Source organism: Ambystoma mexicanum, chromosome 7p, assembly GCF_040938575.1.
Source record: "Ambystoma mexicanum isolate Mex_15411 chromosome 7p, UKY_AmexF1_1, whole genome shotgun sequence".
Classification (NCBI taxonomy): Eukaryota; Metazoa; Chordata; class Amphibia; order Caudata; family Ambystomatidae; genus Ambystoma; species Ambystoma mexicanum.
In genome coordinates this window covers 976,669,856-976,688,849 of record NC_090939.1, presented here as the reverse complement: position 1 = coordinate 976,688,849, position 18,994 = coordinate 976,669,856, and positions in this window count along the sequence as shown.

Below are 18,994 nucleotides of genomic sequence, written 5' to 3'. Positions count from 1 at the left end.
ATGGGAAGGAGTTGGATATTCCCATCTCATGTTATAGGAAGGGTCTCAGGTTTGGTATTAGAAGCATTGAGATATCACATCTCATGCTATAGGAAGGGTCTCAGGATTGGAATGGGAAGGACTTGGATATCACATCTCATGCTATAGGGAGGGTCTCAAGTTTGATATTAGAAGCATTGAGGTATCACATCTCACGATATCGGAAGGGTCTCAGGATTGGAATGGGAAGGAGTTGGATATCACATCTCATGATAAAGGAAGGGTCTAAGGTTTGGAAGGGGAAGGATTTGGATATCACATCTCATGTTATAGGACGGGTCTCAGGTTTGGTATTAGAAGCACTGAGATATCAAGTCTCATGGTATAGGAAGGGTCTCAGAATTGGAATGAGAAGGAGTTGGATATCACATCTCAAGATATAGGAAGGGTCTCAGGATTGGAATGGGAAGGAGTTTGATATCACATCTCATGCAATAGTATGGGTCTCAGGTTTGGTATAAGCATTGGGATATCACATCTCATGCTATCGGAAGGGTATCAGGATTGGATTTGGAAGGAGCTGGATATCCCATCTCATGCTATAGGAAGGGTCTCAGGTTGGAATGGGAAGGAGTTGGATATCACATCTCATGTTATAGGAAGGGTCTCAGGATTGGAATGGGAAGGACTTGGATATCACATCTCATGCTATAGGAAGGCTCTCAGGTTTGGAAGGGGAAAGAGTTGGATATCACATTTCATGTTAGAGGTAGGATCTCAGGTTTGGTATTAGAGGCATTGAGATATCACATCTCATGCTATCAGAAGGGTCTCAGGATTGGAATGGGAAGGAGTTGGATATCACATCTCATGCTAAAGGGAGGGTCTCAGGTTTGGAAGGGGAAGGATTTGGATATCACATCTCATGCTATAGGAAGGATCTCAGGTTTGGTATTAGAAGCATTGAGATATCACATCTCATGCTATCGGAAGGATCTCAGGTTTGGTATTAGAAGCATTGAGATATCACATCTCATGCTATCAGAATGGTCTCAGGATTGGAATCGGAAGGAGTTGGATATCACATCTTATGCTAAAGGGAGGGTCTCAGGTTTGGAAGGGGAAGGATTTGGATATCACATCTCATGTTATCAGAAGGATCTCAGGTTTGGTATTAGAAGTATTGAGATATCACATCTCATGCTATAGGAAGGGTCTCAGGATTGGAATGGGAAGGAGTTGGATATCACATCTCAAGCTATAGGAAGGGTCTCAGGTTTGGTATAAGCATTGAGATATCACATCACATGCTATAGGAAGGGTCTCAGGATTGGAATGGGAAGGAGTTGGATATCACATCTCATGTTATAGGAAAGATCTCAGGTTTGGTATTAGAAGCATTGAGACATCACATCTCATGTTATAGGAAGGGTCTCAGGATTGGAATGGGAAGAAGTTGGATATCACATCTCATGCGATAGGAAGAGTCTCAGGTTTGGTATAAGCATTGAGATATCACATCTCATGATATAGGAAGGGCTCAGGATTGGAATGGGAAGGAGTTGTATATGACATCTCATGCCATAGGAAGGGTCTCAGGTTTGGTATAAGCATTGAGATATCACATCACATGCTATAGGAAGGGTCTCAGGATTGGAATGGGAAGGACTTGGATATCACATCTCATGCTAAAGGGAGGGTCTCAGGTTTGGAAGGGGAAAGATTTGGATATCACATCTCATGTTATAGGAAGGATCTCAGGTTTGGTATAAGAAGCATTGAGATATCACATATCATGCTATCGGAAGAATCTCAGATTTCCAAACCTGAGAGCCTTCCTACAGCATGAGATGTGATATCTAAGTCATTCCCATTCCAATCCTGAGACCCTTCCTATAACATGAGATGTCATATCCAACTCCTTCCCATTCCAACCTGAGACCCTTCCTATAGCATGAGATGGGATATCCAACTCCTTCCAAATCCAATCCTGATACCCTTCCGATAGCATGAGATGTGATATCCCAATGCTTCTACAAAACCTGAGACCCATACCATGGCATGAGATGTGATATCAAACTCCCGTCCTATACCATGAGACTTGATATCTCAATGCTTCTAATACCAAACCTGAGACCGGTCCAATAACATGAGATGTGATATCCAAATCCTTCCCCTTCCAAACCTTAGACCTTTCCTTTATCATGAGATGTGATATCCAAGTCCTTCCCATTCCATTCCTGAGACCCTTCCTATAGCATGAGATGTGATATCTCAATGCTTCTAATACCAAACCTGAGACCCTTCCTATAACATGAGATGTGATATCCAAGTCCTTCCCATTTCAATCCTGAGACCCTTCCTATAGCATGAGATGTGATATCTCAATGCTTCTAATACCAAACCTGAGACCCTTCCTATAACATGAATTCTGATGTCCAAGTCCTTCCCATTCCAATCCTGAGACCCTTCCAATAGCAGAGATGTGATATCTCAATGCTTCTAATATCAAACCTGTGACCTGTCCTATAACATGAGGTGGGATATCCAACTCCTTCCCGTTCCAAACCTGATACCCTTCCTATAGCATGAGATGTGATATCCAATTCCTTCCCATCCCAATCCTGAGACACCTCCGATAGCAGAGATGTGATATCTCAATGCTTATACCAAACCTGAGACTCTTCCTATAACATGAGATGTGATATCTAACTCCTTCCCGTTCCAAACCTGAGACCCTTCCTATAGCATGAGATGTGATATCCAACTCCTTCCCATTCCAATCCTGAGACCCTTCCTATAGCATGTGATGTGATATCTCAATGCTTATACCAAATCTGAGACCCTTCCTATAGCATAAGATGTGATATCCAACTCCTTCCCATTCCAATCCTGAGACCCTTCCTATAGCATGAGATGTGATATCTCAATGCTTCTAATACCAAACCTGAGATCCTTCCTATAACATGAGATGTGATATCCAACTCCTTCCCATTCCAATCCTGAGACCCTCATGATAGCATGAGATGTGATATCTCAATGCCTCTAATACCAAACCTGAGATCCTACCTCTAACATGAAATGTGATATCCATCTCCTTCCCTTTCCAAACTTGAGACCCTGCCTATAGCATGAGATGTGATATTCAAGTCCTTCCCATTCCAATCCTGAGACCCTTCCTATAGCATGTGATGTGATATCTCAATGCGTATACCAAACCTGAGACCCTTCCTATGGCATGAGATGTCATATACAACTCCTTCCCATTCCAATCCTGAGACCCTTCCTATAGCATGAGATGTGATATCTCAATGCTTATACCAAACCTGAGACCCTTCCTATAGCATGAGATGTGATATCCAACTTCTTCCCATTCCAATCCTAAGACCCTTCCTATAACATGAGATGTGATGTCTCAATGCTTCTAATACCAAACCTGAGATCTTTCCTATACCATGAGATGTGATATCCAACTCCTTCCCATTCCAATCCTGAGACCCTTCTTATAGCATGAGATGTGATATCTCAATGCTTATACCAAACCTGAGACCCTTCCTATAGCTTGAGATGTGATATCCAACTCCTTCCCATTCCAATCCTGAGACCCTTCCTATAGCATGAGATGTGATATCTCAAGGCCTCTAATACCAAACCTGAGATCCTTCCTCTAACATGAAATGTGATATCCAACTCCTTCCCCTTCCTAACCTGAGACCCTTCCTATAGCATGAGATGTGATATCCAACTCCTTCCCATTCCAATCCTGAGACCCTTCCGATAGCTTGAGATGTGATATCTCAATGCTTCTAATATCAATACTGAGACCCTCCCTATAGCATGAGATGTGATATCTAAGTCCTTCCCATTCCAATCCTGAGACCCTTCCGATAGCAGAGATGTGATATCTCAATGCTTATACCAAACCTGAGACCCTTCCTATAGCATGAGATGTGATATCCAACTCCTTCCCATTCCAATCCTGAGACCCTTCCTATAGCATGATATGTGAAATCTCAATGCTTCTACCAAAACTGAGACCCTTCCTTTAGCATGAGATGTGATATCCAACTCCTTCCCATTCCAATCCTGAGACCAGTCCTATAGCACGAGATGTGATATCTCAATGCTTCTAATACCAAACCTGAGATCCTTCCTATAACATGAGATGTGATATCCAACTCCTTCCCATTCCAATTGTGAGACCCTTCCTATAGCATGAGATGTGATATCTCAATGCTTCTAATACCAAACCTGAGATCCTTCCGATAGCATGAGATGTGATATCTCAATGCTTCTAATACCAAACATGAGATCCTTCCTATAACATGAGATGTGATATCCAAATCCTTCCCCTTCCGAACCTGAGACCCTCCCTTTAGCATGAGATGTGATATCCAACTCCTTCCCATTCCAATCCTGATACCCTTCTGATAGCATGAGATGTGATATCTCAATGCCTCTAATACCAAACCTGAGATCCTACCTCTAACATGAAATGTGATATCCAACTCCTTCCCTTTCCAAACCTGAGAGCCTTTCTACAGCATGAGATGTGATATCCAAGTCCTTCCCATTCCAATCCTGAGACCCTTCCTATAACATGAGATGTCATATCCAACTCCTTCCCATTCCAACCTGAGACCCTTCCTATAGCATGAGATGGGATATCCAACTCCTTCTTATGCCAAACCTGAGACCCTTCCTATGGCATGATATGTGATATCCAACTCCTTGCCATTCAAATCCTGAGACCCTTCCTATAGCATGAGAAGGGATATCCAACTCCTTCCCAATCCAATCCTGAGACCATTCCGATAGCAGAGATGTGATATCTCAACGCTTCTACCAAACCTGAGAACCTTCCTATAACATGAGATGTGATATCCAATTCCTACCCATTCCAAACCTGAGACCCTTCCTATTGGATGAGATGTGATATCCAACTCCTTCCCATTCCAACCCTGAGACCCTTCCTATACCATGAGATGTGATATCTCAATGCTTTTAATACCAAACCTGGGTCCCGTCCTATAACATGAGATATGATATCCAAATCCTTCCCCTTCCAAACTTGAGACCCTTCCTTTAGCATGAGATGTGATATCCAAATACTTCCCATTCCAATCCTAAAACCCTTCCTATAGCATGAGATGTGATATCTCAATGTTTCTAATAAAAAACCTGAGACCCTTCCTATAGCAAGAGATGCGATATCCGAATCCTTCCCATTCCAATCCTGAGACCCTTCCTATAACATGAGATGTGATATCCAACTCCTTCCCATTCCAACCTGAGACCCTTCCTATAGCATGAGAAGGGATATCCAACTCCTTCCCAATCCAATCCTGAGACCCTTCCGATAGCAGAGATGTGATATCTCAATGCTTATACCAAACCTGAGACCCTTCCTATGGCATGAGATGTGATATCCAACTCCTTGCCATTCAAATCCTGAGACCCTCCCTATAACAAGAGATGTCATATCCAACTCCTTCCCATTCCAAACCTGAGACCCTTCCTTTAGCATGAGATGTAATATCCAAATCCTTCACATTCCAATCCGGAGACCCTTCCTATAGCATGAGATGTGATATCTCAATGCTTCTAATACCAAACATGAGATCCTTCCTATAACATGAGATGTGATATCCAACTCCTTCCCATTCCAAACCTGAGACCCTTCCGATAGCATGAGATGTGATATCTCAATGCTTCAAAAACCAAACAAGAGAACCATCCTATAACATGAGATGTGAAATCCAAATCCTTCCCTTCCCAAACCTGAGACTCTTCCTATAGCATGAGATGTGATATCTCAATGCTTCTACCAAACCTGAAACCCTTCCTATAGCATGAGATGTGATATCCAACTCCTTCCCATTCCAATCCTGAGACACTTCCTATAGCATGAGATGTGATATCACAATGCTTCTAATACCAAACCTGAGACCCGTCCTATAACATGAGATGTGATATCCAAATCCTTCCCCTTCCAAACCTTAGACCCTTCCTTTATCATGAGATGTGATATCCAAGTCCTTCCCATTCCATTCCTGAGACCCTTCCTATAGCATGAGATGTGATATCTCAATGCTTCTAATACCAAACCTGAGACCCTTCCTATAACATGAGATGTGATATCCAAGTCCTTCCCATTCCAATCCTGAGACCCTTCCTATAGCATGAGATGTGATATCCTAGTCCTTCCCATTCCAATCCTGAGACCCTTCCGATAGCAGAGATGTTATATCTCAATGCTTATACCAAACCTGAGACCCTTCCTATGGCATGAGATGTCATATACAACTCCTTCCCATTCCAATCCTGAGACCCTTCCTATAGCATGAGATGTGATATCTCAATGCTTATACCAAACCTGAGACCCTTCCTTTAGCATGAGATGTGATATCCAACTCCTTCCCATTCCAATCCTGATACCCTTCCTATAACATGAGATGTGATGTCTCAATGCTTCTAATACCAAACATGAGATCCTTCCTATGGCATGAGATGTCATATAAAACTCCTTCCCATTCCATTCCTGAGACCCTTCCTATAGCATGAGATATGATATCCAACTCCTTCCCATTCCAATCCTGAGACCCTTCCTATAGCATGAGATGTGATATCTCAATGCTTCTAATAACAAACCTGAGATCCTTCCTATAACATGAGATGTGATATCCAAATCCTTCCCCTTCCAAACCAGAGACCCTCCCTTTAGCATGAGATGTGATATCCAACTCCTTCCCATTCCAATCCTGAGACCGTTCTGATAGCATGAGATGTGATATCTCAATGCTTCTAATACCAAACCTGAGATCCTTCCGATAGCATGAGATGTGATATTTCAATTCTTCTAATACCAAACCTGAGATCCTTCCTATAACACGAGATGTGATTTTCAAATCCTTCCCCTTCCAAACCTGAGACCCTCCCTTTAGCATGAGATGTGATATCCAACTCCTTCCCATTCCAATCCTGAGACTCTTCTGATAGCATGAGATGTTATATCTCAATGCCTCTAATACCAAACCTGAGATTCTACCTCTAACATGAAATGTGATATCCAACTCCTTCCCCTTCCAAACCTGGGAGCCTTCCTATAACATGAGATGTGATATCGAAGTCCTTCCCATTCCAATCCTGAGACCCTTCCTATAACATGAGATGTGATATCCAACTCCTTCCCATTCCCTTCCTGAGACCATTCCTATAGCATGAGATGTGATGTCTCAATGCTTCTAATACCAAATCTGAGATCCTTCCTATAACATGAGATGTGATATCCAACTCCTTCCATTCCAATCCTGAGACCCTTCCTATAGCATGGGATGTGATATTTCAATGCTTATACCAAACCTGAGACCCTTCCTATAGCATGAGATGTGATATCCAAATCCTTCCCATTCCAATCGTGAGACCCTTCCTATAGCATGAGATGTGATATCTCAATGCCTCTAATACCAAACCTGAGATCCTTCCTCTAACATGAAATGTGATATCCAAATCCTTCCCCTTCCAAACCTGAGAGCCTACCTATAGCATGAGATGTGATATCCAACTCCTCCCCATTCCAATCCTGAGACCCTTCCTATAGCATGAGATGTGATATCTCAATGCTTATACCAAACCTGAGACCCTTCCTATAGCATGAGATGTGATATCCAAATCCTTCCCATTCCAATCCTGAGACCCTTCCTATAGCATGAGATGTGATATCTCAATGCCTCTAATACCAAACCTGAGATCCTTCCTTGAACATGAAATGTGATATCCCACTCCTTCCCTTTCCAAACCTGAGAGTCTACCTATAGCATGAGATGTGATATCCAAGTCCTTCCCATTCCAATCCTTAGACACTTCCTACAGCATGAGATGTGATATCTCAATGATTCTATTACCAAACCTGAGACCCGTCCTATAACATGAGATAGGATATCCAACTCCTTCCCATTTCAATCCTGAGAAACGTCCGATAGCAGAGATGTGATATCTCAATGCTTAGACCAAACCTGAGACCCCTCCTATAACATGAGATGTGATATCCAACTCCTTCCCGTTCCAAACCTGAGACCCTTTCTATAGCAAGAATCTAATATCCAACTCCTTCCCATTCCAATCCTGAGACCATTCCTATAGCATGAGATGTGATATCTCAATGCTTCTAATACCAAACCTGAGATCCTTCCTATGACATGAGATGTGATATCCAATTCCTTCCCATTCCAAACCTGAGACCCTTCCTATAGCATGAGACGTGATATCTCAATGCTTCTAATACCAAACCTGAGATCCTTCCTATAACATGAGATGTGATATCCAAATCCTTCCCCTTCCAAACCAGAGACCCTCCCTTTAGCATGAGATGTGATATCCAACTCCTTCCCATTCCAATCCTGAGACATTTCTGATAGCATGAGATGTGATATCTCAATGCCTCTAATACCAAACCTGAGATCCTACCTCTAACATGAAATGTGATATCCAACTCCTTCCCCTTGCAAACCTGAGAGCCTTCCTATAGCATGAGATGTGATATCGAAGTATTTCCCATTCCAATCCTGAGACCCTTCCTATAACATGAGATGTGATATCCAACTCCTTCCCATTCCAACCTGAGACCCTTCCTATAGCATGAGATGGGATATCCAACTACTTCCAAATCCAATCCTGATACCCTTCCGATAGCATGAGATGTGATATCTCAATCCCTCTAATACCAAACCTGAGATCCTTCCTATAACATGAGATGTGATATCAAAATCCTTCCCCTTCCAAATCTGAGACCCTCCCTTTAGCATGAGATGTGATATCCAACTCCTTCCCATTCCAATCCTGAGACCCTTCCTATAGCATGAGATGTGATATCTCAATGCTTATACCAAACCTGAGACCCTTCCTATAGCATGAGATGTGATATCCAAATCCTTCCCATTCCAATCCTGAGACCCTTCCTATAGCATGAGATGTGATATCCAAATCCTTCCCCTTCCAAACCTGAGACCCTCCCTTTAGCATGAGATGTGATATCCAACTCCTTCCCATTCCAATCCTGAGACCCTTCTGATAGCATGAGATGTTATATCTCAATGCCTCTAATACCAAACCTGAGATCCTACCTCTAACATGAAATGTGATATCCAACTCCTTCCCCTTCTAAACCTGGAAGCCTTCCTATAACATGAGATGTGATATCGAAGTGCTTCCCATTCCAATCCTGAGACCCTTCCTATAACATGAGATGTGATATCCAACTCCTTCCCATTCCAATCCTGAGACCCTTCCTATAGCATGAGATGTGATGTCTCAATGCTTCTAATACCAAATCTGAGATCCTTCCTATAACATGAGATGTGATATCCAACTCCTTCCCATTGCAATCTTGAGACCGTTTCTATAGCATGAGATGTGATATCTCAATGCTTATACCAAACCTGAGACCCTTCCTATAGCATGAGATGTGATATCCAAATCCTTCCCCTTCCAAACCTGATAGCCTTCCTATAGCATGAGATGTGATATCCAAGTCCTTCCCATTCCAATCCTGATACCCTTCCTATAACATGAGATGTGATATCCAACTCCTTCCCATTCCAACCTGAGACCCTTCCTATAGCATGAGATGGGATATCCAACTCCTTCCAAATCCAATCCTGATACCCTTCCGATAGCATGAGATGTGATATCCCAATGCTTCTACAAAACCTGAGCCCCATACCATGGCATGAGATGTGATATCAAACTCCTTCCCATTCCAATCCTGACACCCTTCCTATAGCTTGAGATGTGATATCCAACTCCTTCCCATTCCAATTCTGAGACCCGTCCTATACCATGGGACTTGATATCTCAATGCTTCTAATACCAAACCTGAGACCGGTCCTATAACATAAGATGTGATATCCAAATCCTTCCCCTTCCAAACCTTAGACCCTTCCTTTATCATGAGATGTGATATCCAAGTCGTTCCCATTCCAATCCTGAGACCCTTCCTATAGCATGAGATGTGATATCTCAATGCTTCTAATACCAAACCTGAGACCCTTGCTATAATGAGATGGGATATCCAACTCCTTCCCATTCCAATCCTGAGACCCTTCCGATAGCAGAGATGTGATATCTCAATGCTTATACCAAACCTGAGACCCTTCCTATGGCATGAGATGTCAAATACAACTCCTTCCGATTCCAATCCTGAGACCCTTCCTATAACATGAGATGTGATATCTCAATGCTTCTAATAATAAACCTGAGATCCTTCCTATAACATGAGATGTGATATCCAACTCCTTCCCATTCCAAACCTGAGACCCTTCCGATTGCATGAGATGTGATATCAAACTCCTTCCCATTCCAATCCTGAGACCCTTCCTATACCATGAGATGTGATATCTCAATGCTTCTAATACCAAACCTGACACCCGTCCTAAAACATGAGATGTGATGTCCAAATCCTTCCCCTTCCAAACCTGAGATCTTTCCTTTAGCATGAGATGTGATATCCAACTCCTACCCATTCCAATCCTGAGACCCTTCCTATACCATGAGATGTGATATCTCAATGCTTCTAATACCAAACCTGACACCCGTCCTAAAACATGAGATGTGATGTCCAAATCCTTCCCCTTCCAAACCTGAGATCTTTCCTATAACATAAGATGGGATATCCAACTCCTTCCCATTCCAATCCTGAGACCCTTCCGAAAGCAGAGATGTGATATCTCAATGCTTATACCAAACCTGAGACCCTTCCTGTGGCATGAGATGTCATATCCAACTCCTTCCCATTCCAATCCTGAGACCCTTCCTATAGCATGATATGTGATATCACAATTTTTCTAATACCAAACCTGAGATCCTTCCTATAACATGAGATGTGTATCCAACTCCTTCCCATTCCAAAACCTGAGACCCTTCCTATAGCATGAGATGTGATATCCAACTCCTTCCCATTCCAATCCTGAGACCCTTCCTATAGCATGAGATGTGATATCCAAATCCTTCCCATTCCAATTGTGAGACCCTTCCTATAGCATGAGATGTGATATCCAAAACCTTCCCTTTCCAAAACTGAGAGCCTACCTATAGCATGAGATGTGATATCCAACTCCTTCCCATTCAATCCTGAGACCCTTCCTATAGCATGAGATGTGATATCTCAATGCTTATACCAAACCTGAGACCCTTCCTATAGCATGAGATGTGATATCCAAATCCTTCCCATTCCAATCCTGAGACCCTTCCTATAGCATGAGATGTGATATCCAAATCCTTCCCCTTCCAAACCTGAGACCCTCCCTTTAGCATGAGATGTGATATCCAACTCCTTCCCATTCCAATCCTGAGACCCTTCTGATAGCATGAGATGTTATATCTCAATGCCTCTAATACCAAACCTGAGATCCTACCTCTAACATGAAATGTGATATCCAACTCCTTCCCCTTCTAAACCTGGAAGCCTTCCTATAACATGAGATGTGATATCGAAGTGCTTCCCATTCCAATCCTGAGACCCTTCCTATAACATGAGATGTGATATCCAACTCCTTCCCATTCCAATCCTGAGACCCTTCCTATAGCATGAGATGTGATGTCTCAATGCTTCTAATACCAAATCTGAGATCCTTCCTATAACATGAGATGTGATATCCAACTCCTTCCCATTGCAATCTTGAGACCGTTTCTATAGCATGAGATGTGATATCTCAATGCTTATACCAAACCTGAGACCCTTCCTATAGCATGAGATGTGATATCCAAATCCTTCCCCTTCCAAACCTGATAGCCTTCCTATAGCATGAGATGTGATATCCAAGTCCTTCCCATTCCAATCCTGATACCCTTCCTATAACATGAGATGTGATATCCAACTCCTTCCCATTCCAACCTGAGACCCTTCCTATAGCATGAGATGGGATATCCAACTCCTTCCAAATCCAATCCTGATACCCTTCCGATAGCATGAGATGTGATATCCCAATGCTTCTACAAAACCTGAGACCCATACCATGGCATGAGATGTGATATCAAACTCCTTCCCATTCCAATCCTGACACCCTTCCTATAGCTTGAGATGTGATATCCAACTCCTTCCCATTCCAATTCTGAAACCCGTCCTATACCATGGGACTTGATATCTCAATGCTTCTAATACCAAACCTGAGACCGGTACTATAACATGAGATGTGATATCCAAATCCTTCCCCTTCCAAACCTTAGACCCTTCCTTTATCATGAGATGTGATATCCAAGTTGTTCCCATTCCAATCCTGAGACCCTTCCTATAGCATGAGATGTGATATCTCAATGCTTCTAATACCAAACCTGAGACCCTTGCTATAATGAGATGGGATATCCAACTCCTTCCCATTCCAATCCTGAGACCCTTCCGATAGCAGAGATGTGATATCTCAATGCTTATACCAAACCTGAGACCCTTCCTATGGCATGAGATGTCAAATACAACTCCTTCCGATTCCAATCCTGAGACCCTTCCTATAGCATGAGATGTGATATCTCAATGCTTCTAATAATAAACCTGAGATCCTTCCTATAACATGAGATGTGATATCCAACTCCTTCCCATTCCAAACCTGAGACCCTTCCGATTGCATGAGATGTGATATCAAACTCCTTCCCATTCCAATCCTGAGACCCTTCCTATACCATGAGATGTGATATCTCAATGCTTCTAATACCAAACCTGACACCCGTTCTAAAACATGAGATGTGATGTCCAAATCCTTCCCCTTCCAAACCTGAGATCTTTCCTTTAGCATGAGATGTGATATCCAACTCCTTCCCATTCCAATCCTGAGACCCTTCCTATACCATGAGATGTGATATCTCAATGCTTCTAATACCAAACCTGACACCCGTCCTAAAACATGAGATGTGATGTCCAAATCCTTCCCCTTCCAAACCTGAGATCTTTCCTTTAGCATGAGATGTGATATCCAACTCCTTCCCATTCCAATCCTGAGACCCTTCCTATACCATGAGATGTGATATCTCAATGCTTCTAATACCAAACCTGACACCCGTCCTAAAACATGAGATGTGATGTCCAAATCATTCCCCTTCCAAACCTGAGATCTTTCCTATAACATAAGATGGGATATCCAACTCCTTCCCATTCCAATCCTGAGACCCTTCCGATAGCAGAGATGTGATTTCTCAATGCTTATACCAAACCTGAGACCCTTCCTGTGGCATGAGATGTCATATCCAACTCCTTCCCATTCCAATCCTGAGACCCTTCCTATAGCATGAGATGTGATATCTCAATGCTTCTAATACCAAACCTGAGACCCTTGCTATAATGAGATGGGATATCCAACTCCTTCCCATTCCAATTCTGAGACCCGTCCTATACCATGGGACTTGATATCTCAATGCTTCTAATACCAAACCTGAGACCGGTACTATAACATGAGATGTGATATCCAAATCCTTCCCCTTCCAAACCTTAGACCCTTCCTTTATCATGAGATGTGATATCCAAGTCGTTCCCATTCCAATCCTGAGACCCTTCCTATAGCATGAGATGTGATATCTCAATGCTTCTAATAATAAACCTGAGATCCTTCCTATAACATGAGATGTGATATCCAACTCCTTCCCATTCCAAACCTGAGACCCTTCCGATTGCATGAGATGTGATATCAAACTCCTTCCCATTCCAATCCTGAGACCCTTCCTATACCATGAGATGTGATATCTCAATGCTTCTAATACCAAACCTGACACCCGTTCTAAAACATGAGATGTGATGTCCAAATCCTTCCCCTTCCAAACCTGAGATCTTTCCTTTAGCATGAGATGTGATATCCAACTCCTTCCCATTCCAATCCTGAGACCCTTCCTATACCATGAGATGTGATATCTCAATGCTTCTAATACCAAACCTGACACCCGTCCTAAAACATGAGATGTGATGTCCAAATCATTCCCCTTCCAAACCGGAGATCTTTCCTATAACATAAGATGGGATATCCAACTCCTTCCCATTCCAATCCTGAGACCCTTCCGATAGCAGAGATGTGATATCTCAATGCTTATACCAAACCTGAGACCCTTCCTGTGGCATGAGATGTCATATCCAACTCCTTCCCATTCCAATCCTGAGACCCTTCCTATAGCATGATATGTGATATCACAATTTTTCTAATACCAAACCTGAGATCCTTCCTATAACATGAGATGTGTATCCAACTCCTTCCCATTCCAAAACCTGAGACCCTTCCTATAGAATGAGATGTGATATTTTAATGCTTCTAAAACCAAACCTGAGAACCATCCAATAACATATGTGAAATCCAAATCCTTCCCTTTCCAAACCTGAGACCCTTCCGATAGCATTAGATGTGATATCTCAATGCTTCTAAAACCAAACATGAGAACCATCCTATAACATGAGATGTGAAATCCAAATCCTTCCCTTTCCAAACCTGAGACCCTTCCTATAGCTTGAGATGTGATATCAAACTCCTTCCCATTCCAATCCTGTGATAGCTTGAGATGTGATATCCAACTCCTTCCCATTCCAATCCTGAGACCCTTCCTATACCATGAGATGCGATATCTCAATGCTTCTAATACCAAACCTGAGACCCGTCCTAAAACATGAGATGTGAGATCCAAATCCTTCCCCCTCCAAACCTGAGAACCTTCCTATAGCTTGAGATGTGATATCAAACTCCTTCCCATTCCAATCCTGAGATAGCTTGAGATGTGATATCCAACTCCTTCCCATTCCTATCCTGAGACCCTTCCGATAGCAGAGATGTGATATCTCAATGCTTGTACCAAACCTGAGACCCTTCCTATGGCATGAGATGTGATATCCAACTCCTTCCCATTCCAATCCTGAGACCCTTCCTATAGCATGAGATGTGATATCTCAATGCTTATACCAAACCTGAGACCCTTCCTATAGCATGAGATGTGATATCCAAATCCTTCCCATTCCAATCCTGAGACCCTTCCTATAGCATGAGATGTGATATCTCAATGCCTCTAATACCAAACCTGAGATCCTTCCTTGAACATGAAATGTGATATCCCACTCCTTCCCTTTCCAAACCTGAGAGTCTACCTATAGCATGAGATGTGATATCCAAGTCCTTCCCATTCCAATCCTTAGACACTTCCTACAGCATGAGATGTGATATCTCAATGATTCTATTACCAAACCTGAGACCCGTCCTATAACATGAGATGGGATATCCAACTCCTTCCCATTTCAATCCTGAGAAACTTCTGATAGCAGAGATGTGACATCTCAATGCTTAGACCAAACCTGAGACCCTTTCTATAGCAAGAATCTAATATCCAACTCCTTCCCATTCCAATCCTGAGACCATTCCTATAGCATGAGATGTGATATCTCAATGCTTCTAATACCAAACCTGAGATCTTTCCTATGACATGAGATGTGATATCCAATTCCTTCCCATTCCAAACCTGAGACCCTTCCTATAGCATGAGATGTGATATCTCAATGCTTCTAATACCAAACCTGAGATCCTTCCTATAACATGAGATGTGATATCCAAATCCTTCCCCTTCCAAACCAGAGACCCTCCCTTTAGCATGAGATGTGATATCCAACTCCTTCCCATTCCAATCCTGAGACATTTCTGATAGCATGAGATGTGATATCTCAATGCCTCTAATACCAAACCTGAGATCCTACCTCTAACATGAAATGTGATATCCAACTCCTTCCCCTTGCAAACCTGAGAGCCTTCCTATAGCATGAGATGTGATATCGAAGTATTTCCCATTCCAATCCTGAGACCCTTCCTATAACATGAGATGTGATATCCAATTCCTTCCCATTCCAACCTGAGACCCTTCCTATAGCATGAGATGGGATATCCAACTACTTCCAAATCCAATCCTAATACCCTTCCGATAGCATGAGATGTGATATCTCAATCCCTCTAATACCAAACCTGAGATCCTTCCTATAACATGAGATGTGATATCAAAATCCTTCCCCTTCCAAACCTGAGACCCTCCCTTTAGCATGAGATGTGATATCCAACTCCTTCCCATTCCAATCCTGAGACCCTCCTGATAGCATGAGATGTGATATTCAATGCCTCTAATACCAAACCTGAGATCCTACCTCTAACATGAAATGTGATATCCAACTCCTTCCCTTTCCAAACGTGAGAGCCTCCCTATAGCATGAGATGGGATATTCAAGTCCTTCCCATTCCAATCCTGAGACCCTTCCTATAGCATGAGATGTGATATCTCAATGCTTCTAATACCAAACCTGAGACCCTTCCTATAACATAAGATGGGATATCCAACTCCTTCCCATTCCAATCCTGAGACCCTTCCGATAGCAGAGATGTGATATCTCAATGCTGATACCAAAACTGAGACCCTTCCTATGGCATGAGATGTCATATACAACTCCTTCCCATTCCAATCCTGAGACCCTTCCTATAGCATGAGATGTGATATCTCAATGCTTATACCAAACCTGAGACCCTTCCTATAGCATGAGATGTGATATCCAACTCCTTCCCATTCCAATCCTGAGACCCTTCCTATAACATGAGATGTGATGTCTCAATGCTTCTAATACCAAACCTGAGATCCTTCCTATGGCATGAGATGTCATATAAAACTCCTTCCCATTCCATTCCTGAGACCCTTCCTATAGCATGAGATGTGATATCCAACTCCTTCCCATTCCAATCCTGAGACCCTTCCTATAGCATGAGATGTGATATCCAAATCCTTCCCATTCCAATCGTGAGACTCTTCCTATAGCATGAGATGTGATATCCAAAACCTTCCCTTTCCAAAACTGAGAGCCTACCTATAGCATGAAATGTGATATCCAACTCCTTCCCATTCCAAACCTGAGACCCTTCCTATAGCATGAGATGTGATATCTCAATGCTTATACCAAACCTGAGACCCTTCCTATAGCATGAGATGTGATATCCAAATCCTTCCCATTCCAATCCTGAGACCCTTCCTATAGCATGAGATGTGATATCCAAATCCTTCCCCTTCCAAACCTGAGACCCTCCCTTTAGCATGAGATGTGATATCCAACTCCTTCCCATTCCAATCCTGAGACCCTTCTGATAGCATGAGATGTTATATCTCAATGCCTCTAATACCAAACCTGAGATCCTTCCTATAACATGAGATGTGATATCCAATTCCTTCCCATTCCAAACCTGAGACCCTTCCTATTGGATGAGATGTGATATCCAACTCCTTCCCATTCCAACCCTGAGACCCTTCCTATAGCATGAGATGTGATGTCTCAATGCTTCTAATACCAAACCTGAGATCCTTCCTATAACATGAGATGTGATATCCAACTCCTTCCATTCCAATCCTGAGACCCGTCCTATAGCATGAGATGTGATATCTCAATGCTTATACCAAACCTGAGACCCTTCCTATAGCATGAGATGTGATATCCAACTACTTCCCATTCCAATCCTGAGACCCTTCCTATAGCATGAGATGTGATATCTCAATGCTTCTAATACCAAACCTGAGATCCTTCCTCTAACATGAAATGTGATATCCAACTCCTTCCATTCCAATCCTGAGACCCGTCCTATAGCATGAGATGTGATATCTCAATGCTTATACCAAACCTGAGACCCTTCCTTTAGCATGAGATGTGATATCCAAATCCTTCACATTCCAATCCTGAGACCCTTCCTACAGCATGAGATGTGATATCTCAATGCTTCTAATACAAAACCTGAGATCCTTCCTATAACATGAGATGTGATATCCAAGTCCTTCCCATTCCAATCCTGAGACCCTTCCTATAACATGAGATGTGATATCCAACTCCTTCTATTCCAACCTCAGACCCTTCCTATAGCATGAGATGGGATATCCAACTCCTTCCAAATCCAATCCTGATACCCTTCCGATAGCATGAGATGTGATATCCCAATGCTTCTACAAAACCTGAGACCCATACCATGGCATGAGATGTGATATCAAACTCCCGTCCTATACCATGAGACTTGATATCTCAATGCTTCTAATACCAAACCTGAGACCGGTCCAATAACATGAGATGTGATATCCAAATCCTTCCCCTTCCAAACCTTAGACCCTTCCTTTATCATGAGAAGTGATATCCAAGTCCTTCCCATTCCATTCCTGAGACCCTTGCTATAGCATGAGATGTGATATCTCAATGCTTCTAATACCAAACCTGAGACCCTTCCTATAACATGAGATGTGATATCCAAATCCTTCCCATTCCAATCCTGAGACCCTTCCGATAGCAGAGATGTGATATCTCAATGCTTATACCAAACCTGAGACCCTTCCGATAGCATGAGATGTGATATCTCAATGCTTCTAATACCAAACCTCAGATCCTTCCAATAACATGAGATGTGATGTCCAAATCCTTCCCCTTCCAAACCTTAGACCCTCCCTTTAGCATGAGATGTGATATCCAACTCCTTCCCATTCCAATCCTGAGACCCTTCTGATGGCATGAGATGTCATATCTCAATGCCTCTAATACCAAACCTGAGATCCTACCTCTAACATGAGATGTGATATCAAACTCCTTCCCATTCCAAACCTGAGACCCTTCCGATAGCATGAGATGTGATATTTCAATGCTTCTAAAACCAAACATGAGAACCATCCTACAACATGAGATGTGAAATCCAAATCATTCCCTTTCCAAACCTGAGGCCCTTCCTATAGCTTGAGATGTGATATCAAACTCCTTCCCATTCAATGTGATATCCAACTCCTTCCCATTCCAATCCTGGGACCCTTCCTATACCATGAGATGTGATATTTCAATGCTTCTAATACCAAACCTGAGACCCGTCCTAAAACATGAGATGTGAGATCCAAATCCTTCCCCTTCCAGACCTGAGACCTTTCCTTTAGCATGAGATGTGATATCCAACTCCTTCCTATTCCAAACCTGAGACCCTTCCTATACCATGAGATGTGATATCTCAATGCTTCTAATACC